Consider the following 21,396-nt stretch of genomic DNA (forward strand, 5'->3'; position numbering starts at 1 on the left):
TTGCTTATCTAGGATAATCTTTCTTGCTGAAGAAGGGCAGCAGCAGGCTAACACACTTGGTCCCCCTTTGCATGAAACAATTTTAGCTTCTAGCCAGGGCTCCTGTTTTATTACAGTGTTTCTGTTTGAAGGCGGCCACAAAGATGGAAAAATGTGTATGTGCTCTCTTTGTTTCTATTTCATGATGTGCCAAGGAGACAAGGAAGGCTTATTTCATTATGAACAGTGTATCTATGCAGTTTCAGTAGCAGTACAAGAGGGCTCATATAATGATAAGGTGAAACAGAGGGCTTTGGAGCAAATCAGTTCTGAAAAGTCCCTATGGAACTTGTTTTTGATAACCCTGATTTTCATTTATCTTCCCAATACACACTTGGGAGGAAAAAGTTGTGTGGGAGCCATGCCTGTCTCTTCCATTGGGAGCTGAGAAAACTTTCACTCATCGATTCACTTGTGAAATCCTCCAGCAAAAACAAATGCCTGAAAACTTTCAAAAACACAGAACAGGCAATGTGAAAAGGAATCTGAAAATAACCCTTCCCTTGACAGAGCCTTCAATGAAGGCAGAGTAAATTGTGAGACCAGACCGTTTTAGCAGGGAACCATCAATGGAAACAGAGCAGGGGAAGGGCTGAGGGACCACGTGTTCTCTGAAGCATATGGTTACCAATTTGCTGGACATATGTTGTATTTCCCACAGGGCACAGGAGGACTTCTGGATTAAAGGGTGTAAATCATTGGTTATCACCATAGAATTAAGTTCTATTCTAAATGTACAGAATCTAAATATATACTTTTTTCTCCCCAGAGATCTCTTCCCCTAGTTGCAGCTCAAAAAAACCCACCAATCACACTATTCGTTGCTTTCAAGAAAGAAAATGGAAATAACTGTTCACACAGACTTTCTTCCCTTTATTATAATACTTCATGGGAGTTGGGGAGGGAAAGAAAAGGGCAGGGAGAAAGCAGAAAGAAAAAGATCTTGGGACATTTTATCCCATAATTTCCAGAGGGAGCCATTGATCACAGATGTGCTTTTACACCACAGCAGCACCTAATTATTTTTCAGTACTGTTGCAATACATGCTTAGGAATCTCTGAATAATAGAACCATATGGTAACATTGTCAGAAGGAGAAAATAGGGACCCAGTAGGCTGGGGGAGGGAGAAAGCATTAAAATGTGCTGGCTGTAAATAGAAAACAATTTGTCAAACAAAGAATGAGGAAAAAGCAGAAATGTGAATTGTTACAGATAAAGATTTTCTTCATGTTCTTTGGAGAAGATTCCAAGAGCCTTGTTCTTTGTTTCCCAGCCTTTTTGTTACAGTCATTCCCAGAACATCTGTTCTGTGAGACTGGGCACAGTGCTGCCACAAAATTTTTTGAGGGTTGAGAAGGAGCTTGTACAGTTGCTTTACACCAGGGAAGACAACCTGGACATGACATGCATGGGGAGTTCTGGATGTGCCATCAGTTGTGTGAGCCCTGATGCTTCTGTGAAAGCTTCTCCTGGTGTCCTGAAAGGTGCTGAAGCAGCTACAGAAATATGGGAGGTTTTGCCATGGAAGCTTTTCACTTGGGAAAGTGTCTGTCTGGACAGAAGTCCGTCCAGGCAATGCTGGTCTCCAGCTTCACAACCATACAAATGCAAACCTGTGGCATCCCCACTCTTTCCTGAAGAAGTTACACCAGGACCCAACTGAAGGGTTTTGGCTCTCAGAGCCAAACTGAAAGAGCTGCTTTTAGGCCCAAGAACTTCCACCTCTGCCCGGAGCATCTCAGAGATAAATAGATGTGTATGGAATGGATAACACAAACCAGAGGAGATGATCTGATACATCCACAATGACATCCACTCTGTTTTACATACACTCTAGTTACGGTTCACCTGTAGCCCTGGACATTCTGATGCTCCATGCCTGCAGCTAGGCTGTGAGATATCCCCAAATCCCAAACATATACCCAAAGTCCTCAAAATCCTCGTGGATAAAATGGTCACTGAGAAAGAAGAGACCTGCCTGAGGAAAACCCAAGACCAATAACTGGTAGGACTATGCTGGACACTGTATCAGAGCTGAAGTGCCTTCCCCTGACTTTATCTACATTCTCAGTGCAAAGCAGGCAGGTCAGAGCTCAGCCTCAAAGGCAGCCTGGGCTTAACCTGCCTCACCAGATGGACAAGAAAATACATGCTAAAAGTACATGTGTCCTGGTGATAAGGGCTCCTCATCCAAACAGTCACAGGACTGGGAGCTAAGTTTCCAAGATAAACCTACAATGCAGTACCAAATGCAGGAGAGACACTCACGCACACAAGAGGAGGTTTTTTCCACCACAAAGCTTGAAGTTAAATGACTCCACATACTTGTCATTTGCATGGGCACTGCAATGCAGGAACCCACCCAGCTGAAATCAGGGCATCAGGGGGTGACTGGGGCTGTGCATGGCAGTGGAAGGAGCCTCTCCTGAACAAAAGGATGCCACCACAGTGATCACAATGTCCCCAGCATGAGGCAGGGGCAGTTGTAATCGTGCAAAGTGCTATTTATTCATTACCCTTCACTGAAGCTGTGTTCTTGATTGTGCCTCTCAAAAAAAAAAAAAACCCTTCAGGGCCACTTCTTTCTTGTCCTCAGCAAGATGCAATTTCCTCTGTCCTCCTAGAGAGTACACTTAATCATTCTACAAGGGACCAATGAGTTTAATTCACCCAATGACTTAATTTTAGATCTTCATTCCTGCCTTCAGATTCAGTTCAAATACGCTTTATGAACAAGAAATACAAATGCTAACAATTTTAGGGTTGCATTTTTCCAAGGAGCTCAGAAATCCTCACTGTAGCTGTGTTCTTTTGCATGTATAAATAGTTAACAATTATAATTTGTGACTTTAGTTATCTGCCTAATGTGCAGAGAGCATCAGGTAGCCAGATCTCCAGGGGGAATTCACAGCAGCCACAGCTGACTGCAAGAACAAAATTGGAAACAGCTTCCCACACACAGGCCTGTAATGTCACCGAAGGATCGGAAAGGGGAAGGAAAAGTGGCTACTCAGTCTATTCAAAAATAACTACAGATAACATTAATATATGTTACCATCATCCTTACTTATATAAGAACAAACTCCTCATGCTTATTTATTTTTTTTTTTCTTTAGCTAGCTATAAAGGAACTGGTCTGGGCACGGGTAATAACCTCCCTACACATGAGGAAACTCCCTACAAGGTGGTTTACTCTACTAAGACTCAGTTTACTGCTGATAATTAAAGCAGTGCAATATTTTGCATTGTCCTGTTGTTGGTCCTTATGAACCCCTCTGGATTGCCTCAGGTGCTGGCTGAGGAAGACAGTGGCCATGTGTTGGCCAGGCTTGATGGGGAGAAACTGTTGAGTTCAAGACCCAGACCTAACAGCCCACCAAACATTTTCTGATTTGACATTATCTTGCTGCTTTTACTTACCATTGACAGTTTAATCTCCCTGTTCCTTCTGGCTCTCTTTAGCAGTTACCATTTCCTAGGTTTCTCTTTTTTACAACATCAGTTTTGAACTGTTTTCTTTCCAAATCCAGAAGTCTGCCCAAGCCAAGCCTCAATGTTAATTTCTGGCCAGGTTTTTAATCCTCCTAAATCAATTTGTATTGTCTTCTGTCAACACTGGTTGTTACAAAACCTCTCCTATCTTGGCACAATCAGCTTTTAAGTATTTCCTTAATCTTTTTTGCTCAGGGCAGAAAAGGAACATTCTTAATTTCCAGCTCAGCACCAGAAGCGCCCAGCACACTGTTCCAGGGCCAATGCATTGCACAGGAAATATGTTCCCTATAGACATTCCTAGATGACAGACTGGAACTTGCATGTGACAGACTCAACTCTGTTTTCTTAGTGATTCATAAAGGATTTGCATCTACAACAGACACCCAATATAACAATAATTACATGCCTAAATCCTTAACAAACCAAACCACTGAGAAAGGCTTCCCAGATGCATTTATCAGAAAAAGGTTAAAACAATAGCTTCTTCTGCTGCTGCGGTTCTATATCTGACCTAGACACGCTGCTTCCAGACTAAGAGCAGAGTTTCAGTTTTCATGGCTCATTTCACCATTGACTTATCACTTATTCTTTTATGAGGGCATCACAACAAGCGCAAACAAAGAGGATACCTTCTGCATATGTCCGTGGGTACAAGAAAAAGACCCAGAGCATCCTATTAAAAAAATAAAATACATTAATGAAGACCTGTTACCCCAGGCACAATGGGGCAATAAAAAACCAACACTGTAGACTGTTAGTAGAGAAATTCACTGGGTACTTTGTCTTACGTAAGTTTCCCCATCTGCTTGCATAGATAGCCCCGTATACAGAAAGCGGTTTTAAACTGTGTGGCTATAACATGTCCACCTTAGATAAAATGTAAGGCTTTCTGGATGCACAGCAGTCAGTCAGGGGAAGCCTTCTTAATGATGATATAAATTTGGAAACACTCATTTCTTGAAATCATGAAGGTGACAAGTGGATTCAATTAATTCAGCCCATGATCTTCTATTAGGTGTCCTCGACCTACACCCACTGTCAAAATTTTCTGGGCAAGAACAGGCTTCACAGAGCTGAGACTGGGCGTTTGTACACCATCCCTTGGGGTGCTGGTCTTGGAGTCCCACCATCCCCGAGCCTACTCTTGGCCAGAACCCTTTGTATCCCAAGAAGATAATTTGGGGCTTAACTCTAAAACATGGCCAGATAAACTCTGTAGATGTGATGTATTTTCAGTCTCTCCATAATGCTAGTGAATAATGGGTATGCAGCAACAGATTCACATTTCCATCATGTCAGCTCCACTTAGCATCCTTTCAGAGTTTCTTTTTTTCTGACACCACTGACTAACCTGACAGAGACTAACATAGCATGAAGCAAGGTAACATGATTGAAGAGTTTGAGAAATATTACACTGAATACATTGCAATGAAATTCATACCACTAACTGCTTTCCCTCCTTCCTCCTGTTTCTTAAGAGTGCAGGTAGGGGTATTCAAAACCAGAAAGGGCCTTGAAAGCAAATCTCGTGAATCTCTCAGTCCAGTAACATGAAAGCCGGCCTTTATTTTGGAAATCTTCCAGCAGTGCCAGTAAGCTCAGAGGGGAAAAGGGACCTTGGTCCTAACCAGGGTCTTTCCTGTGTTGATGGTGTAGGCACTGCCAGTCCTCAGTGGAGAACCCCTGCAGATGACTCAACAAGCTAGACAACACATTTTAGTTACAACCTTCATTTTCTTCCCTTTATGCTAAACCTGAATCTGCTCTTTCCTCAAAACAAAGTCAGAGCTGGGCCTTTCCCTTCCTTTCATTTCTTCCCCTGACCCCTATTTTTAATATTGTTATTAAAGTATGATGGCCCACAAAGTTCTTTTCATTTATACCCATAAAGTCATCCACATTTTGGGGCATCAGAATGAGAATGATGCTGTCCACAGCTTTCAACCCTTTCCATTGACTTTGATTCAGGTTATCCACTGCCATGACTCTCCATTTCTTTCTTGGTTCCTTGGGTGTTTTGGATCCTGTGATGCAACCGAAGAACACTGGTCATGACATATTTCTAGTTTAAGTTATTCCAGTTTTCTTAATAGGCCTTTGACTGAGCAACCGCTAATTCCTTCAACCTTAGTGTCATAACGATATTGTTTTCCTGAATGAAAGATACAAAGCAAAAAAAGACAAAGGACAGACAGAAAGAAAAAGAATGTACACAACTTGCTTAGCATTACCACCAAGATGTACTTCAAAACTATGGAAACATTCACAGACTCCTGCACCAAAACCTACTCATGATTGACCAAAACAAAGCTATTCTGTATCATCGTTGATGACAACAAGGGGTAAAATTACAGTCAAGTTTCCACTGATTCCACAGTACTGCAGCTCCATTACATTGGTATCTTACTAAAGAAACCTTAGACATCTATTTTAAATTAATTACTTTTTCAACAGAAATAGTCTTATGAAAAGTCCATAGAATTAGCAATAATTAAAACAAAGTGTGATACTGATACTTGTTGCTTTCATAGAAGTGGGGTTTAAAATGTCTGACAGGACAGAAAAAATATCAGATTTTTCTTCTCTTTTTTCACTCTTTATTAAGTGATTTTCTAACTCAAGCCAACTGAACAATATCTTTCTTCTTCTTGCTTTTTAGTTTGATTAAAGTTCTCACATGCGCCTTTAACTTCCTGACTTGCCCTGGACTTTACACGTATTTTTTGAGGTTACATTTCAACCTGGTTTCCCACCCCGATACTTCAGTGTAAAAATACATATTTTTTGGTGCTAGCCGTTCAGAACATCTTGTGGTGTTCATCTTGTTCATCCACCTCTTTCAGCGTTGACTCATCTCTGTGACACCCACTATTATTTGTCCTGTCATTTCTAATTTATGCCTTACAGCATTATGATGTGTTTTCCCTTCCACACTGGTGAACAGATATGGTTTGAAAGAGAGAAGTGATGGAGAATAAAGGGTTTTCCTACTGATCTCATGTAAGCTGGGTCACTCCACGATGACACATTTTTCATCAGAACCCCCACCAAAACCAGAGGAGACCTGTGTTCCACAAAATATCAGCCTTTCTTTAACTAGATGACCTTAATCACCATTTGTCAATTCACTACATTCCCACTCAGTGCTGTTCTACATGCATTTTTGTACTCGCGTAACTTTACTGGTTCAAGTTGAGCCATTTCCCTGTGAAATGTCTATAATACACAAGTTTTTAAAAGGCGCTTACGCGTCAGGAATAAGTCTAGTATAAGAACCTCTATTCCTACTTAACTGCACCTGCTACCAGAAGGCTCATTCCATGCAGATATACCCACCTACGCATGGGTTGAGCCACACTGGCACAGATGCTACGTATAGACTGGGCACAAACGTACCACATCATACATACGTCACTTCTGGGTCTTGAGACCTCCTGTGACAGTGTCACTGAGGGCGGTTTTTGCCCCTTGGAGCTGGAGGCTTTAGGAGTAACTGACCCAACCAAAGAACAAAGAGCTGCCTATAACAAGATGTTTGACAGAACCTTCCTGTGCTGGTCAGTGTCTTTGGTAGTTTCATGGGTTTTGGCAGAAATCATGTGAACACCCAGAAACCAGACTAACCCAGTAAGGTCTGTCTTAAGGAATAGCTATGCACTAACACAAGTTTCTTTACATGAGATAAATGAATGCCTAACAGGTGGTACAAGCAGACCTAAAATGAGTAGCAAGAGAGTAGGATGTGATCAAAAGGCATTATTTAGGGACACAGAGTTAAATCAAATCATCTGCAACAGCAATCTGAGGACAGATATCCTGCCCAGGAAATAACAACAGGAAAACAACACTTTACATTGCAAGACAACAGTAGGTGACAATCATCTTATGGCCTCATCTCACTGCCATCAGCAGTGACCTGTGCAGCTGTTAACACTGTTGGTAGCTCAGCACTCTGCTCCCCAATTTCACACTTCAGTGCGACCAGTACTTCACACTCTGATCATAACTCAGCAAGGAGGTATGTTTCCCACCAACACTTCTGTTGGAGAGGTCTTTCACAGTCATCCTGGATATCATACCCATGAAAGACATCCTGGATATCAGACCCATGGATATAATATTAGAAGAATTCCTGGCAAAAATCAAGTAAAATCATAGTGACTTACAAAACAAGCCTGAAGACATCACTCCCACTTCTTGGCCACCTACAACACTGGGAAGGTAAACTATTGCATACTAACATCATGTTTAGCTCTTCCTGTGAACCGTAGGAGTGGCATCCTTCCAAAACTAAGGGCAATAGTACAGAGGAAGACCAGCAATATCCCATCTCACGTGGGCTGCAGACCTCTGTGAGAGCACAACCCATGATTGGTGGGCACCACCACACGGTCCCGCTCTCTCCTCTGCTTGAGCTGAATCAAGGTTTCAGCCACACATCTGTGTTCTGCTCCAGGTCTGGGGAGCTGATGAGCATTTTGGAAAGGGAACCAGCAGCCTTTGGAGACTGGTCAGCAAGGCTGATTCATACACCCAGACAACTGGGCTGAACCAAGATAGACCACGTTTGGGAAAGGGAAAGCTGCAGGCAATCAGCTTTGCAGGTGATGTAATGTCTCTGGAAAGCAAGACGGGCAGAAAGCTCTGATGCATCGTCTCTCTGTCACAAGAACAAGAACTGGGAATGGAGGATATTCATACAAACGTGGGAAAAGGCAGAACAGAGGGAGGAAGGAACAAGCAGACGGGGAGGAGGAGGTGCTGAAAACCGGCAGGGGAACAGCTCTTTCTGGGAGAGAGCAGAAAGGATTTTGCGTTGAGGAAAGCTGTCGCCAGTTATTTTTGTACAGATTTTAAAGTTCACGGAACCCAGCTCTGGAAGTTGCATGTTGTGTTTTTGGCTGGCAATATCAACATACCATATGGAGAAGCCTCAGTTTGAGTTTTACAATATTGTTTGGATTTGATATTGACGTATTTTCATTACTGAACCTGCCTTGAACTGTATGTTCTTTTATTTTGATGTACCAGGGGTGAAATAAACCCATAAAACAAAGAAACAAAGCCTAAAAACAACAAAATAAATGCACAGGGAAATTCCTGTATTTTGAATTAGGCCTGAAATTCATTTACTTTAGCATTGTGTCTTTAACAGCAGCTACTAGATAAGGTAGATTCCAGACAAGAGGAAGAAGCAAGAAATACTCTACTACTGTAGATATCACAGATGCTGTTTCTCCATCTGTTTGTCCCATTATTATTGGACTGCTTCCCTGTTATAGAGATTTGCTGATCTGCTGGGGTAAACGGGGGAACAGCCTAAAGATAGTCCTTACATTTACTGGTATAATAAGAAATGAAGGGCAGCAGCTCCCACCTTGTACACTCTGAGAAGATCCCTAGCAGGAAACAATCTGGAACAAAAACTTGGAATGGGTGAAAATGCGGAGGCTGAAAGGACTGAAACACATGGGAACAGAGAAACCAGGGGTCCCAGAGACACAGGAGCTGGAACCACTTTCTAGTTTCTCTACCTCTAAAGCTTTCCTCTTGTGATGTTTTATTCTCCTGCTGAAATTGTGCCACTTTTACTTTGAAAAGCTCAGGACCACTGATCACAGCTGCCAAAGGCAAGACTGTCAGGTAATTAAGTGCCATGCAGCTAAGCTGCTGACCTGGTCACAGCACTTGGCGTTGGAGCCCAGGGACCCGATCAAAGCCGATGAGAACAACCATGGCCTTTCAGATCAGCCCAGTTAATGCCTGAACGGAGCTGTGAGGAAGGGCAGGACAAGTCAGAGGGTGGCTGCAAGTTTTCCAGCCATGAGAACCACTGTTGAGAGAGAAGGGCAGCTCACTTTGCAGATCTGTCATGCTGCAAGGATGTCAATTAATAACATGGACAGTTGTCCATAGGGAATATGAGAATCCCAAGAAGCATTCTCTGAGCTGTATGGGGGAGCTGCAAGAAGTCTAAGGGAGGCCAGCTTCATAAGGTCAAAACTGGCATTTGAGTATCTGTGGTTGGTTAGTTGGTTTGGAGGGGCAGGTGGAGTGATTTTTTTTTTTTTATTAATATGTTAACATCACAAACTTTTTGGAACACAAGTACTGTTAACTACATTCTTGCTGTGCTTACCACCTTGTGTCCTCATTCTGGATAGGGCCTCTCATTGCTACTGTAATATGAAATCAAACATCCAGCAGGATCCAGCAAACACCGTGGGCTGGATTTGAACCTGAGAGGTGTGCAGGGAAAGATTTTGCATTTTTTTAAGCCTCTCTTTAGCCAACCACTGTCCCTAGCTGACACTTTTTGCTACAACCTGCATTTTAATAAACTATACTTTCCTCTGCTAATTACCACCAGCAGTATGAAATCAAGCAGTAGTAAAAAGCCCTCCTACACATCTCTTCCTCCTCCTTGCAAGCCCATGCTCCACCAACGCGCATATTTGCATTTTCAGAGACTGCTTGCCTGAAATGTAATTGAAGACATACGGATCATCTGTTTACAGTAACAAATTACAGTAATTTCAGTGAGGCTTTCATGACAATTTCACTCATAACGTGGCTATTTTTGAGATGCAGTTAAAACGGAAGAAAGATGCTGGTGACATGATCAGAAAACCTGCTAAGATGTTAGATGAAGAAGGAATATTGTAGTAATCTTTCCTGCAGATATAAGAAAAGCTATACTGAAAAGAGACCTTGAAAATGTTAGAAGTCATTCTGGAACACAAATTCTCCTTGAATTTCACCAAATGCTTAGTTGCAACTCTTGATCCTCAATTCAGTTCTCCCATAAACTCTCTCTAATTTTCTGGCCATAGATAACCTTAATATAAAATGTGTTTAGGTCTACTAAGTAATCGTTATCTGCAATGGCAACCTTATACTTGGAGAAACACTAGAAACACTAGTTTGGTTCAATCGATATAGTTATCCTCTCTGAAATATATATCTCTGCAAACCCCTTGTCTGTTAGAGTCAAAAGAAATCAGCTTCAAAGAGGCCAAGACAATTTTGTATGTGCATTGATGATCAGTGTCACATTCAGTGCAATGAACCCTCCTCTCTGCACCAGTATGAAAAGGTAAGACCCTCTCTTCTGTCTTCAGTGAGCAAACATAAAAGGGAAGAAGCTGGTCAAAAAAGCTTCAAGACCTTAAAAACAGGCCATAATCCAAGTCCTATTAACACATCATAGCTGTTAGGAAATATTTTCATCACAGGTAAGAACATGAAACATTGATAAAATTATGTAGATTAATAGGATACAGCAAGTACTACTCAACTACTCTAACCCCATCGAAGTAGCCCAGTTATTCTAATAAAGCTGTTGAGCAAACAGAGACAACTGGAAAACACAGCTGACCTTGAATACATGTGATAACTACTAATTAACTTAAGATACTGAATGTACATATAAAATACTATAATGAACTGAAAAACATTCCAGTATAAAGGTAGCCTGACAGGGCAGAAAAGCAACAAAGAGACTAAATTCTGACACCTGTATCAGAAAAAAAAAAAAAATAACTTCATATCTTTCATTCTTCAAGCAACAACAGTTTACGTGCAGATGAGAAATAAACAGAAAAGTTCTATCAAAAGTCTGGAATTGTCCCATTTATAAGGCAGATTAACGCAGGGGAAATTCAGGTCAGCAAGAAAGTAGAACAGCCTTGCAAAACTGACTTTGTAATTTTCAGATTGGTAGATTTCAGTAATATTTTTGAATTTCTTTTCCCCATCTCTGACATTCTGGTCAGAAATGAAATACTGAAATACTTCAGCGGAAACGGCCAGGTCAACCCTCCTGCACTTATCTGAACCCACTCAGCATGTGGGAGGTAGGATGGTTCCACGGTTAAGTCAACTGAGAGTCACATTCTGTTCCTGGCTTCCTCTGTGCCTGTGGTTGCCTAAAAATTATAAATAATTGCTCTGATAAAAAAGAGGCTGTAAAGGAATTTCATTCATCATTGTGTGCAAGCACGCTCGGATACTGGAGAATTAGTATATGCCAAAGTCTCTCTGTGCAGAACATCTGGTGTTTTGGAGGTTTAACTACTACTGCATTTGAATTTAAGCCATAAAATTTATACCAGATCTCAGACATGTTTCATACTCAGGTGTGTTCTTGCAAACACAGGGCCAGTGTGCACAACAGAGTACAATGGGGATTGTACTGTTCTGCCATAATGAGTCCTGAAGTTTTCATGTGGCCCTCATACAGAATTTTACTTTTTTAAAAAAAAATATATCACTCAGGTGAAAAGAGCATCAAATGAAGATATCAGCCTGGCAGACAAAGCATCACTGTCTATAGGCAAAAATGTCCATTACAAACATGGGAAGCAAGAGGCTGTGAAGCATATATTGCTTCAGCTATATTTTCACCTGTAATGCCTACAGGTGTTTCAGTTTCCTATCTCTCACTTGTTTACATAGTGTCTACAACACTATGTGAGCCAGTGGCAAGCTCTGCTATCCATCACACTGAAGCTGAAATGAGATCAAGTTGTCCTTCAACAAATATATTGGGCTAGATAAGACCTTAAAATGAGTCAGTACCTGGCAGCAGAGCCAGAAAACTCCTTTCTCTGCCTCTATTTCTGCAGCACACCTCTGAAGAGACAGTTCTGCTCCAGTCCACTGCAGAGTTCATTAGGAAGATGCTGCATGATGCATCAGATGTAGGTGTGCGTGGGAAGCAAAGTTCATAGTTTCACAAAGCATTTTTGCAAATGCTTTTCTAGCATGTGTAGCATCATTTGCCTCAGCTGTTTAAACCTTTGCATTTAGAGCTCTGCTCAGAGTATTTCAGGCTGCACAAGAAAAATTTAATTAAAGCTTCATAAGTATTTCTGTAAAGAAAGCTAAGTGAATTCTGTGCAAACAAAAGGAACCAAACTGACTGATACCTTTATGAACTGAATTCCCTGGTTTACTTGCAAAACAGTCTGAGGGCAAACACAAAGCCAAATTTCCTCCTACGCAATAAATGTCAACCTGAGGAACCTTCTAGGAAAGAATGCACCCATTCATTCATTTTCTGTCCTAAGACTACCAGCTAAGGAGATAGAGCTGGGGAGAGGGAAGGAACATAAGAACTCTGTGTGAGGCAGACCCCCGCCTACTACAGGCTTGATGAAGGCCACTGAATTATTTTATATGATCTTAAGAACAAAAACAAACAAACAAAAAAAAGGAGACATTCAAAAGCAAGCTTTCTAATAGGGAAAACATACACACACCTACCTATCCTGCCCTCAGATGCTTATTTTAAGAAGAGAGATGGAGATCAGCACAAAGAAAACTTACATAGCTGCTAGAGCCGTATGAACCTTTCCAGTAGCAGGAGGGCTTCAACCTCCAGATACATTAGGAGGGAAGTGACATTTATAGCCCTATTGAAAACAGAAATAAAGAAAAGCAATGAAGAGACCAGTTGTTTCCCCTGCCTTCCTTTCTCTCTCGCCTCCTCCTAACCCACATACCCTCCAGGAAGAAAGATTTGACTCTCCTTTGACTTTCCAGAACAGCTGGTCTGTCTCTAACAAATGAGATACGCAGAAGAGGAAGTTTCGGCCTGACGGAGCTGCTGAAAAGATGCAGCTGACCTCAGGGCATCACTTCCCCTCCACTGGAGAAAGAAACCCAGCCCTTCCCAAATGCCAAAGTTGAGACAATCCCCCACAGAAGTTCAGGGAAATCTCTATTTTGTGGAATGCATCTTGCGAATACTTCCCATCATTGCTCAGGTCTCACTCTCTGTTTCATTTGAGGAATGCAGAACAACCCAGCCACTGCTGCTTTGACTGTTACACCACTGACAACTGCTGTGAGCCTTACACACAAGGGGCTACAATTTTAGGTAGAAATTTTAGAGCTGTTTCTAACAAGCAGTATTTTCTTACTTCTTTAGAGATTTGTCATTTGCTTACTTATTTAAGTGGTGTTAGGTTTCCTCTAAGCAGCGGGAAGAAAGAACTTTGGATCAGAACAAGAGCTGATGCATTTCCAACCTGATTCATAAAAAATGCTTTCACATCAGGTGTAGCAATGAGCTGGAAGAGCCTCGTCATTCTGCACAGCCAAGAAAGACTTTCAGAGTTAAGAGAGAGCAATACTGATGGCATGCTATCCACATCATTGTTCCATGCTAGCAGTAGTGCAAAATGAGAGCTACAAAAAAATGCCAGGGCGAGCAGAGGGACATCGTGTTCATCAGGGGGTGCAGATGGTAGTTAAAACCGATCAGCAAAATGCTGCATACGTTCCTTAAGCAGCTCAGTTCAAATAGCAAGCACAGAACACTACAGGAATCACATGTTCCTTGAGTAATTTCCAAAGCACTAGCAGCTTTTGGTCCCCTGGTCTTAGCTGAGGCCAATGAATGAACAGAATGATTCTTCACAGTCGATGGAGGTGGAGTAGGTGGTGTAGGTCAGAAATGATGTCCAGAAGACTGAACAAAGGAGGGTGTTTTAACTATTATTAACAGCAGCCACGTTTTGTAAGAGCTCCTAACTTTATTGAAATTATACCCAAAACCTTTAGACTGTTCAGAGATGACTGTCTTTGAAACACTTCATTGTGAAGCTCCCAACCACACATATGCCATCACTGTCCTGCATCCAGTCAGACCACTTGGATGTCATTACAATCAACTCCTAATAGATACTAGCTTAAAGTGGCAAATTTAGATCTTCATTCTGCTGTGAACTGACAAATATTCAGATGCAAGATCTGAGCCCTCTCCCCTATTTCCAATAGATGCTTGAAAAAATCTACCTTGAGAGAGTTAAGCAGCAGCAGTCTTTAGTTCAAGCATGTGCTGCCGTAACACACCATGAAATTATCATCTAGTAGTGACGTAATCTGTGACCTGAAAACTATCCCCTTTCCCCAGGAGGGGGAAGCAATACTGCCCAATCAAAGGCTGTCACTCACAAACCAAGTGCAATTAGCCAGAGGCATGTTGCTACTGATAATAACTATAATGAATCCCAAGCAGAGACACCTTCCCTGGCAGGCTGCTGTTTGGGCTTGAAAAACAGTTTCATAATAAATAAAACAAAACCAGAAGCCATCACATTAGCTGCTGATTTTTCACCTCCTACTCAAGCACTCCATAGAGATCCACTCTGGGCTCTGTCAAAAGCAAGCAATTACTCTCAATCAGAGATATCTGGTATGAAGGGAGTGACTTAGTGCATTCCTTAGGGTGGGTGGGTATTTTTATACTAATTCAGATAATGGAGTTAGCTTGCTGAGTGGGAGAGGACTACTCATTCCCAAGACTATCTCCCAGCCCCCCTTCAACTCCATTCCTTGATTTTTAACATACTCCCACTGCTTTATGACTGGTGCATTACACATAACCAGCTCCTGAGGTGACTGCTCCTGGGTAATAGAGAATTGCTCACATTCCAACATCGGGCGAGTTGATTTTCTTTTTTTCTTGTACTGCATATAACAACATGTATATTACACTGCACTGCAGCAAACCCAGATTTTTTCCCCAGCCTCTCCCTAAATCACAGAATTTAGAAAGGTAACTGAGAACGCCAGGAACAAAGAAATCAGACTGTGTCCGGTTGCAGAAACATCTGGCCACAGCTTATGCTCAGCTTTTCACAGCTGGTCTCAAAAGGTACCAGACTGGTGACCAGTTATCTCAGCCAAAACCAGGACAGGAAAAGAACTGGTGTCTGACTTCATGCTGATGTCTCTGACATCTCTGGCCAAGGCCTCCAAGATGATATCCTGGGCTGAGAGATGGTCTGGGCATGTACTAACTTGCCTCCCTTTTGCTAAGCCAGCATTTGTATTTCTGGTCCCTTTTACTTGTCAGAGGACAAAGTAAGTAAAGAGAAGGACTATGATGGTGAGATGAGACCATTTCAGGTGCATTCCAGACACGCTGTTGGTACAGGCAACTTGTTCCAAAATACAGCCAAGACCTAGAGCCCCCTTCCCTCTTCCAGCTACTTCAAACCTGTCAGCCCCTGCTTGGGCGCATGTGTAAAGTAATGTTGTATCTCTACAGTCTTGCAAGAATTTGATGGTGTTTGTAAAAAACTTTGTTGTTATGAAGTATCAAAGAGTAGTGTTGTAAAAAGTAACTTATTTGCTGCCTGGGAAAAGAAATGCAAGGGAAATATTTTAACGTTATTCCTTGATACTCCCCTATTCAGCACGGTAGGTCAATTATGCCACGTTATCAGCTATGCCATGTTATCACTAGCCTCATTGCCTAGAGGTGCTTTGCTGGAAGATAATTCACTAGACCTCTTCTAGTTGAATTCAAAGGTTTCTCTTCCTTCCACTTTTGCCCACACATTCTCCAGAACAGAATAAAAGTAGTATTTAGATTGTTGAACGACAGTTAGTGAAATCTCTTTCCAGCCTTATCTGTGCTAGACAGCTGGCAACTGTGGATGTCTGTGGCATCCAGGTAGAGACATTTTCAGGGGCTGCTCCTGGCACTACTGTACAGCACCACAGCCTGCGATGTAACAGGGATTTCTTCTCAGTACTACTCTTTTTTTTTAAAAATCTCTTGCAAAAAAACACGCCCTTTGCCAGCATAACATTGCCTGCAGTAATCCAACTGCAGAAGAGCAAATAAATTACAGTGGCACATCAAAAATCTCAGAGTTCACTACAGGGAAACCTTGTCAGCAAATTTCCCCTGTTGGATACATAATCACTGGTAGCAGACAGCTGGAAGTCAAACAGCAGCTGTAAACCCCTTTGAGATGTGACAGTGGCACCTTACAAATGGGTATTGTTCAACACTCATCACAATTTCTACCACTTTATTTTCTCCCCATTATGAATTACACTGGTTTCCCTGCTCATGCACTGAGCAGATAAGGTCAAAGAAAGCAAATCTTAGCTCAGTATAATTTCACTATGAAGGTAACTAGTCACATCCTTGCTATTATCATTTAAAATAATGCAGAAGAAAGGACCTACCCGCCACTGAAAGATTATTTAGGTTAAGATAGATGAGACTTAAAGACAATACTAATATTTGAACAATTTGGTGTTCAAACTTAATCCAGAATAAAGGCAGAACTGCTGTGATTTACCTTCCTCAAAGATTCGCCTTCCAAGTAAAAGAAATGAAACTGAAAGAGGTATCATTTATCTAAAATATTAAATTATTATTAAATATTTTTAAAAATATCATGGAATATTGTGCAGATAAATCCTCAGATTTTAAGTAAAAGCAATTCTTTACTATGAAAAAAAAATGTTTATTTGAGGTAGCATGTCAGAACAAATATGCAAGAGGAGGGGAAGAGGAGGGAAATATAATGGAGAAAGAGAAAAGCTTTTAAGTTTGGCTATGCGTAAGAAAACAAAGAATTACTCACTTCTCTCAACCTAAACGTTGCTGAGTTTTCCTCTTATATAAATTTAGGCTTCCAATCCAGTTTCAGACCTACATTAGCATCACAACACTGAGTCACCCAGCTGACTGACGCAGACATACTGAATTCTCCAGCTGAAGAATTTAAGCCTTTCCCCATTAAAAACAGAAGCTTTTTTTCTTTTTATGTTTTTTTCAATCTTAACACATTCCTCCTCTGAGGAATATCAACAGTTTTAAAATGGTATAGTCTAAGCGTTGTAACACAGAAATTAAGTTCTCTTCTTAGATAATAACCAACGTGTAACCTGAAAAGAAATGTTACTTTCTGTGCCAGCCTGTTTCATTTAAATTTTAAAACCCTTTTCACTCTTTTGTGCAACTTCCCACAAATAAAGTAGAAGCCCACTCCACCAACAGTGGTCATGGGAAAAGCTGCTGCCAAGGTACTATGATGCCCAACCACTGTACATCAGTTTTAGTGTGAAAGATTAAGAAATAATTCCCATTGCACAAGTATTCCTGGAACTCTTGAAGGCTGAAAGCTTGTTAGTTGTGAATGGCTAATGAATATTGAAGGTTCCAACAAAAACAGCGTTTTGTAACTCACTTCAAAAAGTTCTGACTGCAGTGGCTGCCATAATCTCTCATGTTATCTTGTCTTTCAAATGAAGAGAATTTAAATGAAAAAATGCAACCCAATTGTGTATCTCACCACTGATTAAGCAGCAGTTTGTCTCTTAAGCCACTATTAATAAGCAACGAGTAGCTCTTCGTCATTCTAGCAGATGAGAGCACTTTTCCATTAAAAAGTCACTTGCCCATAAATCAGAGCTTATCAAAAGCGACATTTGACGTGCTTGCAGGGAAGTAGGAGAGGAACTCTGTGAGTGAGCAGCAGGCAGAACAAGCGCACAGAAGCGCGCTATACGCTGGACCAAATGTGCGTATCACACAGAGATTCAGCACAGCTAATGACATCTTTTCTTGCCAGGCATTAAGATTCCATTAACTGGTGAATCATTCTACCATCTGCAAAAAGCAGGTCCTTCCTCTCTCCTCCCCTCACTCAGGACAAGTAAAGGGAAAGCTTGAAAATGACTTTCAGCTCTTTTAATTTGTCCTTATGAGCAGTTTCATTGTCTCCCTTGGTGATACCACTGCTGGTATCTCCAGTTCTCTCTCAATGGGATTTTACTACAGTGTAACATAACATGCAAAGACCAAGAGGTTTCTAAGCTGCATCTACACTAACATTCAAAGTGACAACCAGAATTGACACCTTTGAAGACAGCTGCACAGACAAATAGGTGGTTTTGTGTTCATTGCCATTAAGCAAATCAGCGTTCATTTTAGATCCAGGACTGAAGAAATATAAAAAAAAAATAAATATTACAACAGAGCATCAAGTTGGGAGATTAACAAATAAAACTCAGCCTAGCTACCTGCCAAGCCCCCAGTCATCTTGCAATCCCCAGAGACCCAGGAATCTCCTGGCAGGTCAGACACAAAGGAGGGCAGTTTGCTTTGCAGGTGAGCATCTGCCACACAAATTTTGTAATACCTGGTGGCTTGGTGCTCTGATGCCAAGCAAAAACCTAGACAAAGATCGAACACATGTCACTTGTCTATCTTGAGCTACCAGAGGCCAGGAACTGCTTCTCTTTGTCCTTCCAAAGAGGCCAATTAGTCACTCATCAGGGTGGGCAGACCCGGGACCATTACACTGGTGAGTTACGGGTTCAAAAGTTATTGTGAATGTGGTTCTCCAGGAATTTCCTTAGTACCAGTCCACATCCCACACCGTTCCAACCAGAGCTGGCATGGCTGTTTGGACACACACACTGGCAACCAGACTGGGTAACCAATCCAGATGAAAAAAAAAAAGGTATTTTTTTGCTGTGCTAGCATCATGGGCAGCTGGCACGAAAGCTGGTTAACATGACTTCAGCAACATTGCTGTAAAAAGTAAAACCACAGCCACATCAACTGTTTTAACAAGGAAGTTGTTTGGTTTTCATTTTTTTTAAGCTATTTTCAAAACAGTTAAAACTGCAATTCAAACTGCATTGGCAGTATCTCCTCCCTCACCAACAGCCTGTTGGTTTTTTTTTAACACTCATGTGGCTTCTAGATCAAAATGAGAGCGCCATTAATGGTTCTGAAATCAGATTAGAGGAAAAAACCCAACTGACCAACAAACCAATTCAGACAGTCTCACTAATTTCACAGGCATTTAGAGAGACTTTTTCATGGCTGAGTTCAGACTTAGAAACAGGCCACAATGTGCCCTTGCCCCTCTCAATCTCTAACACCTAGGGCTGCTCCCTCCCCTCTCCTGGTCAAGAACAAGGCGGGAAGGAGCCAGTCCAAGCACCCTCCTACCCTAGTCTGCTATTCACATGCCGGCTCCTATTTGTACCAAGAAAAAGGAAATATGGGGGTTGGACTAGATGACCTTCAAAGGTTCCTTCTAACTCAAACTATTCTAGGATTCTAAGAAAAGAGCATCACAGTGCTTAACACCTAGTTTTTCTAGTCATTTCCCTTAAGTCCCACATTTAAATAAACAAGAATTGAAACATGAGAAGGAGGATGCGCCAGCTGCAGTTGCACCAGTTTCAGGGGCTTCATGCTGAACTGAACACAATGCTCCTAAAATTTGTGTTGCCTGGTGCACCCGAAGGATCATTTGTATCTCAAGAATGACTTCTGCAGATCTTGTATTTTTTGGAACTTTGTTTTTTTAGCCAACAACTAACTTAGCAAATTGTAGATATCGCTTCGCTAACACGCAAGCTCCCTATTGCTACGTTATGGCATGAAGCATCTAACCTCCTCTTCGCTTTACAAAGAATGCACAGTTCTGGCTTTAAAGAGAACATCAAGTGCTCTACCAAGAAACCTGATTAAGACATTATTTTAATTTGTAAGTTACAAACATTCAATTCACAGCTTTAAATAGATGACAGAAGACCTCCTTTAAAATAACATTTTAAAATCAAAGAGGTAAATCAATTCTGTCCTGACAGAAGAGGAAAAAATTACTAATTCATTAAAATTAGTTTGATATACATTCACTTGATATAGAAATGCAGATTGTCACAGCTGTCTTAAGCAGCAATTACAAATGAGTTACTCAGAAGTAGTACCCATTCCTTCCTAAGAGTTATTCAAGTTACTATATAATGGCAATGCCCTGCCAGTCTCCTGACAGTTCCCCAAGGTCCCCAGCAGCTGGAAGTGGCAACCTTGCACCTTCTGACACAAGCTCCTGCAAAGGGGCAGTACTGCACCACTGAGCTATGGACAAGGAACAACAACACACTAAAACTTCACCAAATTCCCCACGAACGTGGCTTTTCTTTTTATTTATTTTATTCCCCCCGTTTCCTTATTCTGAGATCCCACAAATAATCCATGAACAACTTATTCAGTGATTTCAGCTCCCTTTTTGATCACCACTTGTGTGTTTCATGGTGAAAAGTTTTGTTCTCTTTTATTCCTAGCTGTCCATACCCACATTCCAAGTGTACCGCTCCAGTAACAGCTGGTCGGGCAACTCAGATGGTGCTGTTTGTGCACTCCAAGGAGATGAGCACCTCAGCGCTGCACCCCATGGTTGTCATTGCTGAAGAAGCCTCTGTGTCATCAGTGTTCCATGGACATCACCTCTACATGGGGTTTCTCCTTTCCCTCCCTCCTCTGTCCTCAGTTACCTTCAGCTTGTATGCTCGCTCCTCTAGTTTCCAAACGCTGTTCTCACTGTGGCTGTAACAACAGATGTAGGAATTTGGGAGGGAGCAGACATATCAGTGCTTTCCCCAAGTCACTATTTCATTAACTGCATGGCAGCTAAGCTAATGCCTCAGGATTAGACTCACAGGATATTAGAATTATATAGGGGGAGAAAAGGATATGAGTAGCAAGAGGAAGTGCTTAAACAGCATGTTTAAGGCAAGTCTTTCTGTCATCTTGCATCATATAGGTAATACTGTAAAAACCACTGCAGGGAGCAAACAAACAACTTTCTGCACAAGTGTATGTGGCAGCTTTCCTTATGGGAAAAGTTTATTTTTCTCTGAGTGATTTATCCACAACTCAAACCTTCATGTCCTCCCCACCCTTCAGTGGCTGCCAGCGCACATGGAGTTTTGTGACATGATTGTCACTGATGCATCTCACGAGGCTACATAATGCCGCCTTATTTTTCTACTCTGACCAACTCTCTCCCCCAAAACTTCCCACAGGGCGAGAATTTGAAAGAAACAAAAGAGGAATCAGTCACTTAACTTCACATTTGCAGTGAGTGGCTGCAGCCTGAGCTGAATCAGAGCCTTTTGAAATTGAGTCATTTTGTCTAGTTTGCTCGAATGTGATAAGCTAGATGGGATAGAAATTCTATATGTTATTACATAGAATTATTTCAAAACATGAAGTTAAGATAAAAGCAGAGTCCAGGGAGGG

At 41.5% G+C, this 21,396-nt stretch overlaps 1 long non-coding RNA gene across 4 annotated transcripts in view; it reads right to left on the minus strand.

The window, feature by feature from the left end:
* Positions 1–21,045, minus strand: part of LOC110363304 (uncharacterized) — a 55,331-nt gene extending 34,286 nt beyond the window's left edge. For 3 of the 4 annotated variants that reach the window (XR_010473447.1, XR_010473446.1, XR_010473444.1), the window contains exon 1: positions 20,649–21,045. This is a non-coding gene — a long non-coding RNA (uncharacterized LOC110363304). Of the gene's footprint in view, positions 1–12,866; positions 13,041–20,648 lie in introns of those variants that run through there. The other variant, XR_010473445.1, reaches the window with a different exon arrangement.
* Positions 21,046–21,396: the final 351 nt, after the last annotated feature.

The sequence above is a fragment of the Columba livia genome, chromosome 6 (genome assembly GCF_036013475.1).
Source record: "Columba livia isolate bColLiv1 breed racing homer chromosome 6, bColLiv1.pat.W.v2, whole genome shotgun sequence".
NCBI classification, from domain to species: Eukaryota; Metazoa; Chordata; class Aves; order Columbiformes; family Columbidae; genus Columba; species Columba livia.